Here is an 8,726-nt window from a genome sequence, read left to right on the forward strand (position 1 = left end):
ACAAGAGAGGCAAGAAACAATAACAATTGTCCGCATGGCCATAGCGCAGTTGGCAACGGAGAAGCAGATCTTACTGAAACGATAACAATTCTATGGGCAAACATGTCTTTTCACTATGCTACGTATACCTTTGTTCTTGTAATACAACAATAAACAAAAATTATTTGGTGAATTAAATTTAATACTACACGAGTGCAGGAAAGCGAGGATTCGTAATATTGGGACTTTTTTGAAGATCTGGAGCCTCAGTTCTAGAGAGAGGAATCCAATAATTTTAATTCTCTAATTTTGCCGGCATTGAAAGTTGGCGTGGTTTCTGAATTTTGATCATAATCACAAGCGTGTCGAGGTTGTAATTCAAAATCAATATCAAAATCGAAATTCCAAACCACAAATTCAGCAAAGTGTTGGTAAAAAATTCCCACAGATCGATGCCGGGGAATCGGAAGTTTTCGAGAATTGATTCCACGTCCGACGGAGTTGTAGGTACGAATTTCGGTCAAAATCTCTGTTTTTGTTTCTATTTTATGCTTTATCAATGTTGATCTCTCGTATTGCTTGATGATCGGTGTTTTTTTTTAATTGAGATTGGTTGATTTGGTTAATAGAGCTTGAATTTTGATTTTGAGTATCATCTTAGCTCAGCTCACGTTTGTGCGTTTTGGTTTTGATACTTAGCTAGTTGATTTTGGGAGAGGCAATGAGACGGGTAAAGGTGGAAGAGAGTGATGAAAATGGTGGAGCTGGTGATGAGCGGGGATCCTACCCGGATCGGCCGGGTGAACCTGATTGCATTTACTATTTGCGGACGGGGTCTTGTGGCTATGGGAGCAATTGTCGTTTTAATCATCCCTCTAGTGCAGGACAAGTACGAATCTACATGATAAATACTACTACTATCATGTTTTTTTGCATTATGTGTTTTGTGTTTGGCGTTTTTGTTATGATGTTTTCTGAATGGTTTTGTTTGTTGTTTGTTGTTTGTTGTCATTCTTGGCGATGGATGGCTAGGTTCATGGTGTTAAAGCCTGCAGTGAGCTTCCCGAAAGGGCTGGACAGCCGGATTGTGGGGTAACTCTTTTGTTCGATTTCTTTTCAAGCTTTCTTTAGGTTCATGGTTATAATTCTTTTGTTCGATTTCTCTTGTCTTTGTGTATTTTTAATTTTTATTGCTTAGTGGTCTATAATGGTTGTTCCTCGAAGATAATTTCTTTTATTGCTTATAGCAAATGAGGCATTAGTTCCTAGCTCTACCACACTATGCAGCAACATTGCTGTATCTTATTGAGCTGTGTAGTAAATTTAGTTCAGATGCATTTATTTGCCTACACTTATGGTAATTGGCTTGTCGTAGGCGAGTTAAATTTTCTGGCTAAGCTTAGTAAGGTATGTCATTTTTTATGCTCGCTAATGAACTCTGTTTACTAACTTCTTTTTCTGGCCATGTGTTGATCAAATGATCAAGCTTTCAGTGAGCTTGTGATATGTGAAGAGATATGTTTCGTTGGCTTGTGTTGATTCTGATAAATATGTTCTTTCAGCACTATCTTAAGACGGGCACCTGTAAGTATGGGTCAACCTGTAGATATCATCATCCCAAAGATAGACAAGCTGATTTCTTGTTGAATATGTTGGGATTACCAATGCGTCAGGTGGTTATATCTTCTATAATCCGGTCGTTTCATTTAGGTTTTATCCCTCAAGGTTTGGTGCACAGTCAAACCACGAGCATGAATTACTATAGACGAAGTTAAAGTGGTTGTATATTGTACAGGACGCAAAGCCTTGTCCTTTTTATATGCGCATGGGATTATGTAAATATGGATATGCTTGCAAGTTCCACCATCCCCAACCTACATTAGCTGCTTCAAATGTCTTACCTGTAATGGGACCTGTCTATGGTTCGGGCGGCTCTGCAGTAGTTCCTTCATCTGGTGTATCATCTGCTAGTATTTCAGGAGCGTCCTTGTCAAAGGCAACTTATTTTGCTAGCTCACTGCCACAAAGCTACTTGCCATTATTTCTACCTCAATCGCAAGGATGGAACACCTATATGGTATGCCATTTTCGTTAAAACGATTTTGGCTCACTATTGGGGATTATCTTATTTTGCATTCCCTTTTTCGATTGCTAGGGAAATGCCAGTCCGTTGCCTGTCACTAGTGTCCTAACTAGTCCAGTACCGAACAGGCAGCAATCTGTCTTGTATCTTCCCGAAAGACCGGATCAGCCAGAATGCCGATATTTTATGGAACACGGGAGTTGTAAATACGGATCAGAGTGCAAATATCACCATCCCAGAGAAAAGCTCTCACAATTAGTTTCAACTTCAATTGTCCCACTCGGGCTTCCTCTAAGACCCGTAGGTCGCTCATGATACGTTAGCAGGTTTCGTTGGTTCTGAATTGTGATGGTTCAACATCTGTTTAAATGCAGGGTCAGCCTGTGTGTTCGTATTATAGAATATGCAATACGGCACTGCCTGCAGATTCGACCACCCAATGGACAGGCACAACTACGCATACGGCCTCAGTGTCCCTCCAACGGCCTTTGCTTACCCGTCCCCAGCCCCATATCAGAGAATAGCGTCCCTGGTGCCCGTAGCTGACGTCTCACCAACCAAATCATCCTAGTTGAGTGACTGGATCTAGAAGGAAACAACTGCAAGCAACAAGAATCATCAATACTCAAACACCAAGAGCCTTTCAGATTCGCTCCCGCACTCGTCGAAGGCCTCGTCCGATGTTTATCACGATGAGTCTGACTGACGCGCTGTGGCGCAGCTGGCTGTAAGCCTGTAACCACTCTCCATCACCATCTCTGTGGTGGTCTATTTTTTTTGAAAGGTATATTATTGTGACACTTTGTTTTAATACTTACTCCCGTTTTTTATTTTTTATGCCAATATTTATTGGGTTTTTTCTCTTAAAACTCTTTTTTTGGGGAAAGAGTTGATCAGATGGTTAATGCGTGCAAATTTCTTATTCTTTTTTTATGTGCTAATTTTATACTGTATTGATGTTGTTGGTTTTCTTAATTGGATTGTATTGAGGATTCCGTGTTTGAATTTTTTTAGGATAAGACACGATTTTATTTCGACCTACTTTATAAAATTACTTCTGTAAAATACTCCTATATAATTACCATAGTAAATGTTATAAAAAGAACAATTGTCCAATGATTAGAGCTGAACCTATGGCCTATGGGATCTATGTTATAAACTAATTCATTGCTAGATGAACAATTCACGTCGAATTGGGATTAGGTATTTTTCACTCTGAAATATTCTTACACCTTCACACTAATCTGTGGAGTACTTTTTTAGATTTTGTTGCTTTCCAAATTCTATTTTTCTTGTAACTGAAAAGAACAATTTTATATCTGTATATTGAATATATGCTCAACTTTTTAACAAAAACTTTCCCTATTGACATAATAATCTAATTACAAAAACTCACAAGATATATTACAAAAACAAATCAAAAATCAAATAATTACAAAATTATTTGATTAAAATATGAGAAATTCCCTAAAAGATCAAGCTATGTAAGCTTACTCAGTCTTCTCTTCTCACCATGGATTTACCATTTAGAAAAGACGTGACTGCAGGAATGTTTGATGCCTTTCCCACAAGGGCACTACTCTTAATCAAACTGAATGAAGACGGTGAGTGTTTTGTCTTTGCACATCTCTTACTTACTCTATAAAACATGATCTGGTAGAATCAGAACTTATTGTTCTTCTTCACATGTCAAATAAAGACTGTAAATGTGATACGAGCATATTTCATATTTTGTTTAGATATTTTAGGGATTCACATATTTTTTCCATATCTTTGTTTTCTTGTTCATTAAGTTAGTTATTAGCATTATAAATAGGAGTCATTGTAATCATTTGAAATCAATCAAGAATATAAATATTATTTTATCATTCATTCTCTTCTCCAAAGTGAGAAAACCGACAGGCGAGTCGAGCACTCGCCCGCGACAGACATTTATCGATCGCCAATCTACGGACGCCGATCAGCTCGATAGGAGGTTTATCCTATCAAATTTATGCTTTCATCACAATCTCACCCTCCAAAACACCGATCGAAGCGCAGCTGCCCGACGGAAGACGTTCCGCGCACATCACCAGATTTGGTTGTCGATTCCCGCCTGTCCGCTGAGCTCTAGCCGCCGGACAACCCTACTTCCGCAGCCCGACATTACACCGCCAATAGCCCGCCAAAGCTGATGTTTTCGACTCTCTTCATTGTGTCGAAGTTCCCACCTTGAGTACAAGGTGGATTTCAACCGGGGGGGGGTGATACGAGGATATTTCATATTTTGTTTAGATATTTTAGCGATTCACATATCTTAAAGAACCAACAAAGAAAACCCGAACGGGGCTTATAGTTTCGCCCGACTCAAATAAAATAAAATAGTTTAACAAAACACAGAAATAACTAAACAAGGAAATAAATACTAAAATACTTCTCTTCTACTTTGCGGCAAAGCCACGGTACTTCTCCGGCGGTTTGAGGTTCTTTCTCAGTCTCAACTCTCTAGCCGCCGTCGTGCAGGCTTTGTCAATTTCCTCCACTCGATCGCTTGCATCGGGTACTGCCTCATCTTCCTCATCCAACTCCTTCTCCACATCCGTCGCCGTTGTAGTCGTTGGCACGTCTGGGGCGTTCCTAACAACTCCCCCGTCATTAGAAGCTTCCTTGTCCTCAAGGAAGAGGTCTCGAAATTTCTCCATAAGTGGCACCGCCGGCTCCCACGTCGCTGACCCCAATCCGTCCGACCAGTGTACCAAAATGTGTTTAGTCGGCTTCCCATCGCACCATATTACCTTACTCCATAATGGTTTCCGGCGAGACTACCGGTCGGTCGCCTATAAACTGCTCTGGCAGCTGCACTCCTTCCTGTGGCCCTTCTCCCGCAACAAATTCTTTTAACAAGCTCACGTGGAACACGTTGTGAATGCGGCTCCCCTCCGGCAGGCATAGACGATAAGCCACTGGTCCCACCCGATCCAAGATCTCGAATGGTCCATAAAATTGCTTGCTCAGTTTTGCCGATAGCGGCCTTGCTGCCGAGTGTTGGCGATATGGTTGCAACTTCAACCACACCAAATAGCCAACTTCGAACTCCACATGTCGGCGATGGCGATTAGTCGTTGCAGCCATGCTCTTACGCGCTCGCTCCAAATTCTGTCGCAATTCAATGAGAAGTTCACCGCGCTGACGAATCATGTCGGCAACTTTAGGTGGGGTCTTCGCCGATGGTGGTGCAGCCACTAATAAGGGAGGCTCTCTCCCATACAACGCGCGAAACGGAGATGTGCCCAACGCCGCATGATGGAAACAATTAAGGGCAAATTCCGCCCATGGCAAGAAATTTTCCCACTTTGATTGCCTATCTGCCGTAAAAGCACGGAGGTATTGCTCCAATCCCCTATTACGTACCTCCGTCTGGCCGTCCGATTACGGATGGTAAGCTGTGGTAAAGTTGAGCTTCGTACCACTCAACCGCATTATGTCCTCCCAAATAGCATTCAAAAACACCATGTCACGATCCGAAACAAGGGTTTTGGGAAACCCATGATGACACACCACTGTGTTGACGAATAAGTGAACAATCCGTAAAGCATCAAAACACGTAGGTAATGGTGCAAAATGGGTGTACTTCGAAAGCCGATCAACAACCATCATAATCGCAGTGAACCCCCGGGATCCCGGTAATCCGGTAATAAAGTCCATAGACACATCCTCCCAAATCTGCGAAGGAACGGGCAGCGGCTGCAGCAACCCTGCCGGTTTCTGTGTCGAGTACATTGTAGACTGCCACACCACACACTCATCCACAAATGTCTTCACATCTTTGCGCATCTTAGGCCAAAAGAACGTTGCAGCAAGTAGGAGGAATGTGCGCTCATGCCCTGGTTGACTGGCCATGGGCGTGCAATGATGCTCCGCTAATAAATCGCGCTTCGCTGCCAAACTCGCATCCACCAGCACCCTCCTATTGAAGTAAATAAGACCATCCACCCAAGTCAAATGTCCAGGCACATCGCCCGCCTTAATCTGGCGGGTGAGCTCCACCAGGTCCAGAAAAGTTGTTGTTTCCTCTCGAATGAGGTCCAATACCTGCGGTACGGGTCTAGCTGTCAGAGCCATCAACGAAGTCACATCTCAAGACTCGAGATCGTCCTCCCCCTCGCTGCCCGTCGTGACCGTGTCAGGCAAGGGATCGCACCCTCCTTCCGGGAAAACACATCTGCTGCCTTATTCGTGATGCCTCGCCTATACTCTATTCTGAATTTGAATCCCATTAGCTTCCGTATATACAAGTGTTGGTCCGGCATTTGTACCACCTGCTGCAATAATTCCTTCAAACTTTTATGGCCAGTGCGTATGATAAGCTCCCGACCGAGGAGGTACTGTCTCCATTTTTGAACCGCCTCCACAATGGCGTATAATTCCTTGTGATACGTAGATGCCATCTTCTGCCGAGGCCCCAATTTTTTGATGAAAAAGGCGAGAAGGTGATCTGACTGAAGAAGAATCGCTCCAATGCCTGTCTCAGATACGTCCATTTCTATACAAAATGGGATTGTAAAATCTGGCAGTCGAAGGACAGGAGCCATTGTCATTGCTATCTTCAAGTGGTTGAACGCCTCCGTCGCTACCTCCGTCCACACAAAAGAATCTTTTTTAACAAATTCGTCAACGGTGCTACGATCATCGCATACTGCGCAATAAATCGTCGGTAATACCCTGTCAGGCCCAGAAAACCCCTCAACTGTTTGACATTCTTCGGGGTTGGCCAAGCAGACATAGCCTCTAATTTTGCTGGGTCCGCCTTTAACAAGCCCTCCGAAATAATGTGTCCCAAATATTCAACCGAATTGCTATAGAAGGAACACTTAGAAAGTTTCACAAAAAATTGGTGATCGCGGAGGAGAGCTAGGACGCCGGCCTGATGAACTCCGTGAGACTCCAAAGTAGAACTATAAATTAGTATGTCATCGAAGAACACAATTACACATTTCCGGAGCAGGGTTGGAAGATACCATTCAATGCTGCCTGGAAGGTTGAAGGTGCGTTGGTAAGACCGAAGGGCATGACCAAGAACTCATAGTGGCCCTCGTGAGTACGAAAGGCTGTCTTAAATATGTCTTCCTAGTTCATACGGATTTGGTGATAGCTCGCTCGTCGATCCAATTTTGTGAAGAATTTCGCCCCGCCAAGCTCGTCGAATAATTCATCAGCCGTGGGGATAGGGAAGTGGTCCGGCACTATGGCAGTGTTAAGTGCTCTGTAATCAATACAAAATCTAAAGGTCCCATCTTTTTGCGGATAAGCAGAACGGACGATGAAAACGGGCTTTGACAGCGTTGGTGATACGCTCGGGTTTTGCACTATTTTAAGGTCATTTTTTGGTCCGTTTTGAGTGTCAAAGTTGCATTACATGTCTATTATTTACATATTTTATCTATTTTGGTATTTTGACATGTTTTGTGAGAAATGTGAAAAATAGAGCTGAAAAAGGGCATAAAAATGTCAAATCTGGAAGCTAGAACGGAAGAAGGACCCATGCTAGCAGTCGCTGCAACGAGTCCAGAGAGTTCTGGAGCTAGGACTGGTCGCGCACGACAGCCTCTGTTCAAACTCATATTCCCAGCGATTCTAAAGCCCGATCAAGGCTTGCTACATATCATTCTCTTCCTCTTTAAAAGAGCTTCATGTTAGTACCTTGATCATCCTAATCGGAGTTCTATGGAAAAAGTTATGGCCATTCTACCAAAGTCGCGCAAAGCTGTCAAGTGCAGATTTTAGGTGGAAATTCAAATAAGGAAAAAAGACATTACCTTATGAAGCCAAATCTTTTCCTTAACCTATGAGACACAAAAATTCCTTAAATACTATTACTTGGAGGAAACTTTTTACCAAGTTTAAATCCTTTTCAAGCCTATAAATACCACATAACCTAATTCATAATATTAACCCTTCCATAGCCCCCAAAAGGGGAGCCTCCAAGGCTCCTCCCTCTCCCTCCATATTTTAATTCTTCCATCATTCTTGGAGATTGAAGCAAGGCAAGAGAAGCATGAAGACTTCAAAATTCAACCTTGGGTTTTGTTTGTTTATTTCATGTCTCGTACTTTAATTATTGTTTTAGTTCATCTGTCCATGGATTACTAAACAATAGAATTTTGAGGTTTGATAGTAATTCATTTTTATGTAGTTCTTTTTATGTTTAATGTTCAGAACTCGTTTTCATTTGATTTTTCTTGAACTTTTGTTCGACTAATTGGCCGTTACCTTGATTATTGTCAATCTTTGATCGGTGATAGCTTTGATTGGTTTATCTTATATGTTCATACAATAATTGTGACATGAGTATTGATGCATAATAGGGAGAAATCGTGGTAAAACTTGAGTCGGATGAACGTAGAACTAATTAGAATAGCAAAAGAGTTAATGAAATCATTATCCTTAAAATTCCTCTATTTGCTTAATTCTATCTTAATTGCTTTGTTTCTTTTATTTTATTTATTTTTGTTTAGTTTCTTCATTTAAAACTCAAAACTCTTGTTTCTATAGATAGTATTTGACGCTTAGTACATGATAGCCAGTTACAATTATATTCCCTGATTTCGATATCCCGGTACTGACCTTTAGCTATACTATTTCTGCCTTGTATACTTGCAAGTAGTTGTAGTGCTAAAAAATAGTG

The 8,726-nt window shown here is 41.7% G+C and overlaps 1 pseudogene; it reads left to right on the forward strand.

Moving 5' to 3' along the window:
• Positions 1-202: 202 nt before the first annotated feature.
• On the forward strand, positions 203-2,931 carry LOC121789014 (annotated as a pseudogene).
• Positions 2,932-8,726: the final 5,795 nt, after the last annotated feature.

The sequence above is a fragment of the Salvia splendens genome, unplaced genomic scaffold, assembly GCF_004379255.2.
Source record: "Salvia splendens isolate huo1 unplaced genomic scaffold, SspV2 ctg1193, whole genome shotgun sequence".
Classification (NCBI taxonomy): domain Eukaryota; kingdom Viridiplantae; phylum Streptophyta; class Magnoliopsida; order Lamiales; family Lamiaceae; genus Salvia; species Salvia splendens.